Source organism: Grus americana, chromosome 1 (genome assembly GCF_028858705.1).
Source record: "Grus americana isolate bGruAme1 chromosome 1, bGruAme1.mat, whole genome shotgun sequence".
In the NCBI taxonomy this organism is placed as follows: domain Eukaryota; kingdom Metazoa; phylum Chordata; class Aves; order Gruiformes; family Gruidae; genus Grus; species Grus americana.
The window spans coordinates 202,958,592-202,971,145 of NC_072852.1; the positions used below are offsets into that span (position 1 = coordinate 202,958,592).

The window sequence follows — 12,554 nt, forward strand, 5'->3', positions numbered from 1 at the left end:
TCCAAAACATTCTCACTGGCCCACATTCCTTACAAACATGTCACGACAGCAAAACAACTGTTTTAGCTAAAGTTGTTATCTATTCCTTACAGCAATGTGTTGGCTGCTGGCTTCTGTATTGGAATAGGAGTGTCTCAGGCTGTGTCGTGTCTAACAGGAGTAAAGGCAACATTTAAGGTCTAGCTCTTGCAACTAGCCCTTACGGGTTACTTGGACCCAAATAAGTAAGTGATGCTAACTTTGCATCCGTGTTTCTAAGAATCAGAGAAATATTGCAGATAGGTTCTGCTCTTCACCTCTTAAGAATATGATATATTGTGGCCTTATTCCATAATGGTGTTGTCCTTTTTCTTGTGCTTTTCCTCCAGCATAAAAAGAAAGCAAGGGGAAAAAAGGGGCAAGGAGGCAGGCTGACTAGGAGCGAAGGTGCAAATCTATGTCTCTTACTTTCCAGAATCTGACAGCCTTGATGTGAAACTTCTGAAAGTCATGACCATTTCAGTTCTGCACATCAACCAAAGATATAAATACCAAATCTGCTTCTCTCAATGTGATATGGTAGAGGTAAAAAAGTCAGAAAAGAAGCAGAGTGATGAAGAGCATGGGCATATGACTATCTAAACACAAAAATAGCATAGCCAGGCTGGATTAGAGAGCAAATACAAATGAGACTGAAATTATGAACCTTTCCCTTCTGGATGCAGGAAGTCCAGCAGTTAGATACTGTTAGCATTTATTTTCATTTTCAAAGCTTTGCAAATGGATTAAGTGTATCAAGTTTGCTCTTCAGCATCTTGACCAAAGGCAGCCTTGACTGTAGCAGTCATGGCTTATTTAGCACAGTTTATGATCTCTGTTTCCACGGATTTCTCTGTTCACACTCTGAGTGCTGAAGCAACTAGTATTACACAGTTAATGCAAAGTCTTGTCACAGAACTGATGCAGGTATACTCACTTACAGAAGTGAACAGTGAATCCATGAGGCCCTGCTTTAGATCGCTGACCTAGATTTTAGGACCACCGGAGCTGACAGGGCCTAGTTGTGCCATTGAAAAGGAAAGCCTGTTGATTAAATTTCTGTTTTATGAGCATGCTATGCAGATGAGAGTCAGTCGTTTTATAGAAGTTTTGCAGTGTGGTACAGCATTCAGAAATGCAGCATTTGTTATAGATGCCAGCATTATCCATTGCTTTTCTCTAGGAGGAACTCCACTAGGTTGACAAAATCTCTATGCAGTTTAATTAAAGGTTTACTCTGACAATCCTAGGTACTTAAAATGCTTTGCTAATTGCTACTCGAACAAAATGAACTATTTACAAATTATCATTCTTGAAGGAAGTAAGGAAATTGTAACTATCTGCTCCAATTTTATTCCTGACAAATGCCTGGTTGAGATCTTGCAAGATGTTTAAGCATGTGTTTATATGTAAATGTAGTAGCAGTTCTAGACTTCAAAGACTGAAGCTCAAGAAGATTTAATGTGAGAAAATACTATTCAGATAGAATTAGTATCACCTAACTTTAGTTATGAAAAAGTTGTGTATCTAGTAAAGTTGGTCTTCAGGTTCTCTCTATAATCAATGGCAATTGACAGGCAAGTCCAAAGATTATTAGTCTTGACTGTCTTAGACATCTTAAGTTGGGGAATGCTTATCTGACAGTTGACTCCAAAGGGAGTCTAGATAATGAACCTAGACTTGATGCCCAGCTCTTATAAAGCTAAGTGAGATGAATCTCATCCTTCATTTCCAGATAATAATAGACTCAATCATTACAGTAGCTCCATTTTCACAAACACCCACACTTCATTACAAGATGAAGGCATAAGCATGAGATTATTAACAGAATTATTCTGGATAAAACATAGCTATGCACTTCATATAAATGGGAGCAGTTTATTTTCCCACCATTTTTTTAATTACAGACCTTAATGTACTTAACTATTCCTCATTCTGACATGAGAATATTATATATTACATCTTCTCTGCCTGTAACTCTACTTGTTCCTGGTTTTCATTATGTCCTTCACCTCTATTTGTTCTCTTGTTAGTATGCTGGTTTTGCTTTCTCCCTTGAGAGCAAGGATACATCTTTCCATGCCCCACTATATGTCCTGAAATTGTACTCTGTCTTCTTGGTGAGTATCCATAGCGCTGCTTTGTCAGTTGTCATTGTCAGTAAAACATCATCAAAACCACTTTGGTGAAATCTTGGTTTGCTATAGATGCTACTGGAAAAATTCCCAAGTCTTCAATGGAACAAGATGTAAGTCTGTTCGTTTAGAGATCCTTCTGAAACGTTTAGCCTTCTACAACTCACTCACCCAGTCTAAATTTCTCTCTTTAGAACAGCTAAGACATGAAGAAAACAGGTCATGTAGGGACTATTGCAAGGTGTATGATACAAATCTTTTCCTTTCTTCTGTTTCCCGTCAGCAAAGAATTCAACAGTTTTTCACAAGTAACAGACAACACTGAGTTTAGGTTACTTCAGCAGAGCTTCTTTCAAAATTATGTGCTAGATATCACTTTCCCAGAGTAGCTGCATTTCAGATAATCACTTCCCTTAAATTCATCAAGGCCTGGGTGGTCTCAGTACTCACTCCATGATGTAGTTAATGGTCTATAGTGGTGCACTTGTAGAACATCCAGATCAGACTTGGGGCAGCATGATCTACCTTGAGCACTCAAAACTTCACCCATTTGTTGGGGCTTAACTCAAACAGGAAAAGAACACAGGTTATTTGCTTATTCTGGTAATGAGCATCTTGGTGGTATAAATAGCAAAATATAAATTATTACCTGGGTAGTATTTTCTTTGTTTCTAAACAAGTTTAACTCCATAATACCAAAGCATTCTTATTCACATATTTTTCATGTTTCACTCTGAAAATCTTTTGTTACATATTGCATAACAGATTATGTTTAAAATTAAGTTATTCTAGAGTAACATGGGAATTGAATGCTGTAAAAAAAAAAATAGTTCTAAAGTCTTATGTCTCTCTTCTTGATTCCTTCATGATTGCTCCAACTGTAAAATTCACTGAGCTTTGATTGTTCTTGATTTCAAATAAATCTCATGCTCTTAGATGCTCAGATTTCAATAAAAAGGCTATGGTTAACTTGTTTGCACCCCAGTTTCCACCTCTGAAGAATGAAGACCATTCTCCACTTCGCAAGAATTCATTTTTGCAAAGCTAAATTACTAAACAACTGTAAAATATACTGAGATCCTGCTGTAGACAGTGCTAAGACATGGAAACTGCAAAGTGGTATTATAATGCTTACAAATGCAGGGAACAGGGAATGGGAACAGAATCAGCAATTTGGGTGATAGGTCATTTGCAAACAGAATGTGAGGGAGAAAGAAGTCTCCGGCAAGTAATTTAATTCTTTGAAGATTTATACCTGCTGGTGATACCAGCTGAATAGGTTTGTTCCATACAAAAATATGAGTTGTTCAACTTGAAGATCTATAAGATGACTTTTTTTAATTCTTTCAAGTCATTATTTCAGATAGAGATATGAACTTATTAATGTACATGCTCCTGTAGTAGGGTGGGGATATGCATTTGGAATATGCCGGTTTAGGGCAATTGCATCATTATTGTGAAAAGTTATTGTGACAGGCACATTATTGTGGCATCATTAATAATGCTTGTCACAATAATATGCTTTATTTTTGTGTGAACCATAGGATCTGGAACTGGATGTCGTGCTAGGGCTGCTATGGAAGACAATAACCCAACCAACAGGAAGCCCTGAAGAGGTTGCTTGTTGGTGAGTTAATCTGTCTTGGAAGGCTGACGTTCTTATGCATATTGGCAGATTTTCATGATCATTCTAATAGTTCTGAAACAACTTTCCAAATTATCTTAATGGTCTGATGATAAAGTATTTGAGGAGGATTTTTCCCTCTTGTCATGCAATACATTTTCTCCAGCGGTTGGTAACAATATAAGACTGAAGATAGAAACCTTGTGTGGGGTTTTTTTTGTACATTTCAGTGTTTAACATTGTATGAAACATGATCTCCAATAGAATCATGCAAAAAATGTGTCTTATTAATATGAACTCTGTAAAAATGCCTGCCTTATTCTTGCATAGTTCAGTTTTCTATTGAAGAAACTCACTTTCTCATAAAGAGTATTCGCGGAACTGAACTTCTTATTAACTCTCACTATGCTGCTACTCTCAGTAAAAATGCTGCATGACAACGCCCAGAAAAAGCATTTAAAATATGTAAAAGTGAAAAAAATACTTTTTTCCATTACTCAGCAGATTTTCTTCTGTCTGTCCTATCAATGGCAAGTCTGTCTTTCCCTTCCTCAAATTTTTTTCCAGTTTGGTTGAAAAGGGATCCCTTGGGATTAAAAGGGATAACAGAAAGTGAATAATGGAGAATAAGAAAGTGGAAAGGCACACCAGCTCATTCTTATCCAATAAAATAAAGACAACGTGAAGATTGAATTCATAGATTAAGTGATTGCATAGAAGAAAGTGAATTGTAATCTTCATTTTTAATTCTGGTCTAGGAAAGTGGAAATTTTTATGATAATATATCATCGAAATACTAAAAGGGCAACACCAGAAGCTTGGGAGACTATTGAGAAGAACACTTATGAATCATAAAATGTAGCAGGTGTCTTTTTTTGTCTTTCTTTTTTTTTTTTTCTTTGTTCCTAATCTGTACAAAAGTGTTTGCAATCTATTAGAAAACAGAAGTCCAGGAATCTTCTAGGTATGTAGTAAACTACAATAAAAATATTTATACTTGTATGAAAGGGGAGGAAATGTGAACAGGGGGAGGGCTATAAAAATATAATAGTAGGTCATCATGATCCTGGTACACATCTACTGCAGTTTCTCAGGACAACCAGCTCTGAAACAGAGATGGTGAGTAAATCCTGATGACTCACAGAAGTGGGACGAGATTGAGAGATTAATCACTGTTAGATCCTGATGCACCAATGAGACGTATCCAAAACTGACACCCTCCTAAAAAGAACCCAGTGACTGGGGGAATCGATTTGAAAACTGGGGCTGCTTGTTCTCCATGTCATTGCAAACACTTCTAGACAGTCTCCTTGATACAGATGTCAGTGCCTCACTACTTGGCAGACTACTTACGTGCATCTTGGTACTTGTGTGCATGAAAGTGTTAGGGGCTAAAATCAGTTGAATTTTTAAATAAATTAGTATTTCCTTCCTATAAGATAATGCATCGAGCTTTTTTGTTACAGTGCTGTAGCATTATTTCCTGCTGGCTTGTGACAATTGCAAATAAGAGGTTAAAAAAACTGGTGTCCACTTATCTCTTATACAAACCTTGCGGATGGAGATCTGCAAGGTTGGTATGAGAAGCAGCCGAAGGAGGGAGCCTTATGGTGGCAAGACGGCCCTGTTTTGCTTAGAGCATGCGGGATAAACAGATAGATGGTTTGTACACAGACTCTTGAAGGCCATGGTGCCCAGAGTGAGACCTTTTGCTTCATTATCTGTGAAATGAATATTAAACTTGACATCCCTAAATATGCTAATGAGTTAAAAGGAGTACGTGCTAAACATATATGACTATAGTACTTGACTCTCCACCCAAATCATGTTAAACGTCACCCCAGGGAGGGAACAGCTAAGGTTGGGGTATAAAGGATATTGAGGAAGTGACCCCCGGGGAGGGCGGCAGGGGGAGAGAAGAAATTGAAGACCCCGAAGAGGCAGTCAACGGGCTGTGCTCCTTCTCCTCCACCCCAGACAGGGACGTCTTCTTGGTAAGCTACGGCGATTTCACTTTTTCGGTGAGAATACCCAGGATAGTATTTTGCTAGCATTGTAATTATAATCATATATTAGTGCTATTGCAATAAGTGCATTTATCAAGGGCAATTCTGAATTCTTTATATCTGTCACTTTAATAAACTTTCTATCTGTTTCAACTTTGTGAAACTGTCTCAGTGAAAGTCTTTTAGGGGACTCTGACAGGCAAATATTGACTCTCATACGTGGCTGTATATATAATCCTTTAGACATAGACCATTGACAAGGTCTGGGACTAAGTCTGGACCTAGCCGCACCTAGGCTCCTCTCTGAGAAGTTTAGAAAACAAGGGGGTTGTTTCTGAACCTCGTGACTCAACAGGAGGGCCTCCCTCAGCCACACATCAGACTCACACCCTTTACATGACAAGGCCAATTTGAGACTCATTGCATTTTCAGAATTTACTAAAAGATAGGAGTTCTGCAATTAGCAATTCAACATCCATTCATATAATTATGACCTGCTCTATTCAGAGAATACCAGGTCATTGCCAGTGCTAAGGTACAAAAGAGAACCAGCATTGCTAGGAGTGGGTTCATCCCATTCTGACCCAGTTCTGAAACAGTTCAGATGATCACAACCACCAGAACACAGAATCAAGTGCCTCATGGTATCTGTCAGCAACATATTGTTTACAACCAAATTTAGAGGTCTAAATGTAGGAAAGCATTTAAAAAATCTAAGCATTTATGTAGCCCCATATCTCAAACTCCCTGAGACATCCACACAGAGCTGCCATGTATGACACTGTATCTATGGGAAGTCTCTGAACTGGCCTCTGGGGATACTCCAGGATACCTGAAGTGCACTGCAGACCTCACTTCAAGCACATGAATTAATCTGTACAGGGTGTCCAGTTCCTAACAGGTAACTACCCAGTGCCATTTAGGAGGTTGTGGGGTGTCTGAGACCCCCAGGCAGAGCAGACCAGCACGGTGCCATGTTCACACCAGCCCTGCCCTGCCCTGTTGTAGCGGCTACAGGCCATTGAGGTTCCTCACAGCACCTGAGTGACACTGTGGAGCCTGTTTCCAGACACCTGAACCCTGCTCTGGGCAGCCAGGTGTGAGGTAACTGTCCGTGCATGGAGACAGCGGACTGCCAGGGGTTACAGTTGGGATTAAAATAAGCATTCAGTGCATTTTTCCAAGGTCCTATCTGCCATGTATATCCATAGGCTATTAGGCTGTAAGACAGCCCACGTGGCACTAGGTCAGTACGTTACACCTCTGAATTGCTCCCCAGTTTTAGACACCACATTTATTTGTCTGCACCCCCATGCTGAGCTCCACCTCACTCTGCCCCGGCCCTGACAGTATGGAGGAGGCCCGGAGGAGGTGGGGTGGGACAGGACAGTGAGGGTCATGAGGTGACCACAGCCCCGGGCGAGAGGCTGTCCCCACACAGACAGGAGTGACAGTGGCTCTCCATGTTGGCTGTTTTCCCCAAGGGCCTGAGGTATGGGCTTTGTCCATCCCATTGTGTTTACTGAGGCTGAAGAACGACTGCCCTTTTTCCCTGGGCAGCCAAGAGCTTGGCTTTCCACCAGCTCTGGAACCCCCTGTGATGTGGCAGCCGTGTCACAGCGGGCGGAACGCTGGTGGTGGCCGTCTCACAGGGGCTAGGGACACGGCCGGCCAGGATGGGTATGGAAAGGGCTGCGTGGTGAGATGGCCCAGACTGGAGGCGAGCAGGCAGGTGAGGGAGGGCTGAGGTGAGTGGGCAGGGAGGAGGGCAGGGAGGGGAGGGCAGAGCTCCTGGGCCCAGGCAGGGAGGCAGGGGCTGCCTGTGGCGCAGCAGATGGCGGCTGCTCCTCCTTTGTCTTCCAGAGCCCGAAGCTCGCACAAGGACAGGACCAGACCATGGCGCACTCCCGTCCTCAGCCACACAGCCAGAGAGATTCGCTACCTTCTACAGGATGCTCACACAAAGTTAAGGCATCAGGAGTCTGGCAGAGCTCTGGCCAGGGGTTGCCCCTGGTGAGCCAGGGTGGCTGACCCTTTGTTTGTTCTCCTGCCTTTTGCAGCCGCAGGACCAGACAGGGACAGGACCAGACCATGGTGCGCTCCCATCCTCAGCCACGCAGACAGAGATTTGCTGCTGTCTCCCAGGACACTGACACAAAGTTAAGGCATCAAAACTGATACCAACTGTTGGGTTGGCATGAACCGAGTGATGCATATGCGCTGCCAGAGTGGGTGGCAGGCTGGTGGTGGCCTCCCCACATTCCTTCTTCTCTGACCTTGTTGTTCACACTGCTCTTTCTCATTCTTTCTTTGTCCTCCTCCCTTGCCTGTGTGGCATTTTGCCCTGTCTCAAATACCTTTTGCCAAAGGTGCCACCAGCTCTGCAGATGGGCTAAACCATGTCTTGTGGTTGGTCTGTTGGAGCCCTCTGGGACTGGTTGTGCCTGGCACAGGGCAGACCCTGAAGTCTTCTCACAGAGGCCACCTTTGAAGCCCTCTGCTGCCAGCATTATGTCATGAACACCCAATACAGACAGCAGTGTATATTTTTAGTACTTTCAATAACAGTCACAAAGTCAAATGAAGGCAAGGGCAGAAAGGGAATTGAGCTCAACAGTTCTTGGAGAACGGGTCAGGAAGATGGTCACATTTACCTCTGTGGTCACCTTTGGGACAAAGGTTTCTCTCACTTCCATCTTCAGTGTTGCCATATCTCCAGTTCCGGTCCTGGGAAGACTTTTTCGTGGATATTGTGGTAGTTCTTTGCTGTCAGGCTTACAGTTTTGGAAGACCTGGACCTCCAGGATGCAACAAGTCAAGCAGGAGGAAGCATTTTTGGCTACAGACTGCAGTGGAATGAAGTATGTGACTAGTTGAAGTGGGAGAAAGCATTTGGGGTTGTGGCAAGGAGTACAGATAAATGTATGAAACAGTACAAAGAAGAAAAACAAGACACATTTACAGTCTTCTAACAGAAAACCATTTGAGTATCAGCTCAAACACTGCAATCACATAGACATGTCCATGATAAAGTGGTATGAATTACTAATACTTTAGGATATCCTTCACAGACAATCTTAGCCCATAGAAACACTGCTATAGACATCAGAGAGATACCAATCAGCAGCAGTTTCCTGGTTCAGTTTGCGTAGATAACTAACTGTAGGTTACATAGTATTCTCTGTTCTACAAACACAGAATTGTGCTTTTTTCCCACTCCTGCACAAAATCCTAAGAACTTCTGGAACATATAATTTCTTATAGCATGAAGATCTCATTATATAATGGTGTAGAATCATAGAATCATAGAATGGTTTGGGTTGGAAGGGACCTCAAAGATCATCTAGTTCCAACCCCCCTGCCATGGGCAGGGACACCCTCCACTAGACCAGGTTGCCCAAAGCCCCATCCAACCTGGCTAGGTTATAATACAACCTGGTAAGTTATAATATATTTGCATGTTATTTTGCAAGCACAGTTTCGCTTGCTCTGAACTAGCAGAAAGCCATACGATAAAGCTCCAGCACTGGAATAAGTCATGCTGACAGTGAGAATGATATTGCTAGGTTCAGCTCATGTAAAACCTTGTCAACTATGTCTATGTCTCTACCAGAAAAGCAATATTGCCAGGGCGAGCCCTGAGCAGAGTCGTCGATGTTTAATGAGCAGTATTGTAGGACCATTATCACACTCACTGGTACAGTTTTGACTTATAACAACTAGTGGTCTCCCAGACAATTCCTTGCCTCAGCCCAAAGGTTGGCATAGACCAGGAACCATTCTTAATAGGCAGCTTAGTGCAACCTCCTTCTTCTGCTGGGTGAGACATTCTGTGTTTAGAAACACAAGCTGTGGCTGCAGAGGGATCCCTAATGGGGACTAATGCAACCTAAGTTCAGGAGATAGAAGCTGTGTGTGCTTCCAAAGTGCTATGCCAACACATAATTACCTCAAGCTATTGGTAAATGAACATACTCGCATGATTCAGGCAGCTCAGGTCTGAAGGAACCATGGCTGTGCCAGTGGGGTGCTGTGTGTAGAACAATTACCTGGGTTGTATGTGGTTATTGTGCTATGTTGATGTGATGACCCTGCCCCCAACCTGGGGCTATCTTGGTTGGCATTTAGCTCAGGGGCAATATGAGTTCTGTTCCCTGCTGTCATGTGGGATGCCCTCAGTCCCGCAGTAGATCTGAGAAACCGCAGGAGTGGAAACACTACGTGAGCTAAATAATTCTTCCTTGATCCCAGAAATTCAAGTAGAAATATTTAGTCAACTTTGGTCAGGCAAAACAGACTCCATCTCCACAAGCCACACTACAGGTACGTGCTTCCAGCACCATTTAAGCCCTGGTTTCATGATTATCATTGTGCAATTAATAGATCATTTAAAATTTCCAAGTAAAGTTTTGGTAAATGCAATAGGACTGCTATTATATTAGTGTGCTGTGTTTTGTTTTGTTTTGTTTTAAATCTTAGGAAGGCTGCAGTATTAAACCTAGGAGAATTCTCATCTTCAGAATTTGTGTCGTGAGCTATGTTAGCTTGTATTATCATGAAAAATGTATCAGTCACAATATCAAATTATCCTCACTTGACCTTTTGGACCTGAGATACTCAGTAAGTCTTCTTCAGAACGTACTGGATTCACTTAGATACAAATAGTTACCTTTCTCTTTATATGTATGAAAAATGTCACTTTGTACAGTAGTCTCTCTGGTAATGACCCTATGAGTCACTGTAATTTTACAAAACATACAGAAATTCTGTTTCCTCAGATAAAGGTGGAAAGTAATCAGAGAAATTCTATCCCCTGGGACAGACATTTGTCTTCTTGATTCTCTTTAGAGTCTTCTATGTGCATTACTGCTTCAAAAGTGGACATGGAAAAAAATCCTTTGGGAATAGTCTCTTAGAAATCCCCCCACCATTGTTCCTTGGGAGGAAACACAGTCAGCTCCATGCAAATAAAATGCTGTGTGTCCTGAACTCCAACTCAGATGTCCCTCAGGATTTAAAGAAGGTTCAAGCCACACATCTAGAAATCTGTAACTTATTGCTGGTTGTGTTGTCATGTTTACTCCCTTTTTCTGTGAATATCCTTAAAGGTGTGAGTAGCGAGATTTCTAAGGTAAGAGTCAAAGAAACCACAACTGACTGTGTAGTCTTCTTTACCTTTCATGCTTTCTCATGCTTGCCACATCTGTTCATGCAATCTCTTTCAGACGAAGGTTGAGACATTTTCTGTGGAAGAGGCCATACTGCCCACTGCTTTTGCTCTTCCATGGGGACTCCTGGTTCTGATTTGAACTTCTAACACAGCTGTAATGTGAATCACCCTGGTTCATCGTCTAGTTTGCTGACAGTTGTATCAATACTAAAAGTGTATAAACAACGCAAAGTAACCAATACTTAAATTATTATTATAATTTGCAGATTATTATTGGCTGTGATGCTGGTAACACTGAAATCCATAGGGTTTTTTTGCTCTCATTATATTAAATGTTTTTTTAATGACAACTCACTTTATGTATAGACTTGTCATTATCCATTATGACTGATGCCAATCGTCCATTAGCCTTCCTGTGCTAGTAAGCAAGGAAACAGATCCAGAGAAGTCTTTACTGCAGCAGAAGGACAGAGGGTAGTATCAGGACCCACAAATTCTAAAACAATTTACTATGTGTGTTTTATTTGTATAATCTTGTGGCAACATTGACTGAAATGTTTATTTACCTCAGGAGAGTTTTCATAACAGTGAGTTAATGTGATTTGGATGATAGAAAGCACTAAATGATTCATAGAATTATTACTACTAGTAAGTCACTTAGACGTTTCTTGACAGAAGGGGTGGTTGCCTTTATTTCAAACAGTTTTTTATCTTTTTAGAACATATGACTGAGCACACAGACTAACATGCTACATGTTAGTGATTAAACACACTTGCGTAGACTATGATTAGGTTATTTTATTTTCAGCTGCTTCATATTTTAGATGAGTTTCTAGGAAGCTAGATGATGATCTAAGAACACTGTAGTAGGGGAGCCTAAAAACCCTGAGGTGGAGATGAAATGGCAGAAATCCCTTGTGTTGAATTTGCTTCACTGCCCTATATAGCACTGAAGTCAATTCCTTCTATAATGTAATTCAGCTTAAAAAGACCTGATAGTACAAATTAAAATCTCACATTCAAAAGGAGAGAGATATCTGAAAATGCCAAAGGAAAAATTAAACAACTGGAATGCAAACTTTCAGCATATGTGAGTGTTATTTTCACTCACTGCAAAATGGATATCACCCTGCAATACAATGAAGTTGAAAACTTGTCTGAGATGAAGGCATCTGCACTTTCTGTTGCGTTCTAAATTGTATATGAAAACAATAATTTGACTTCTTACACCAGGCTGATAGTTGATACTAACTGGCAAAACTCCACCAACATCAAGCAAGAGTAAATTTAACAGTGGTAGGATTTTGTGTGTATTCATCAAAGGCTAGCAGAGAGTCCAAACAAATATTTTTGTGTTACAGATAAAATGTGACATTAAATAATTGAGTGCATTGAAGGGTCTTTGGTTCTGTTCATGCTCAGTAATTCTCAACTGTGGCTTATCTTTCCAGGGGGCTGAAAACATTTTGTTTTAAAGAACCTGTTGTACCGTTTTGTGCCACTTGCTCTACAGTCAGCCAACAGTGCCTAAAATACAACCTTATCCACTGGTTTGTAGATCCCCAGCTGGTAAGCAGGTGAATAGAATCTTTATTTGTAGA

At 41.1% G+C, this 12,554-nt stretch overlaps 1 long non-coding RNA gene across 1 annotated transcript; it reads left to right on the forward strand.

Annotated features, from left to right (window-relative positions):
* Positions 1-2,058: 2,058 nt before the first annotated feature.
* LOC129214052 (uncharacterized) lies at positions 2,059-4,735 on the forward strand. Its single transcript, XR_008579611.1, has 3 exons — positions 2,059-2,138; positions 3,698-3,780; positions 4,345-4,735. It is a non-coding gene; the product is annotated as an uncharacterized LOC129214052 (long non-coding RNA).
* Positions 4,736-12,554: the final 7,819 nt, after the last annotated feature.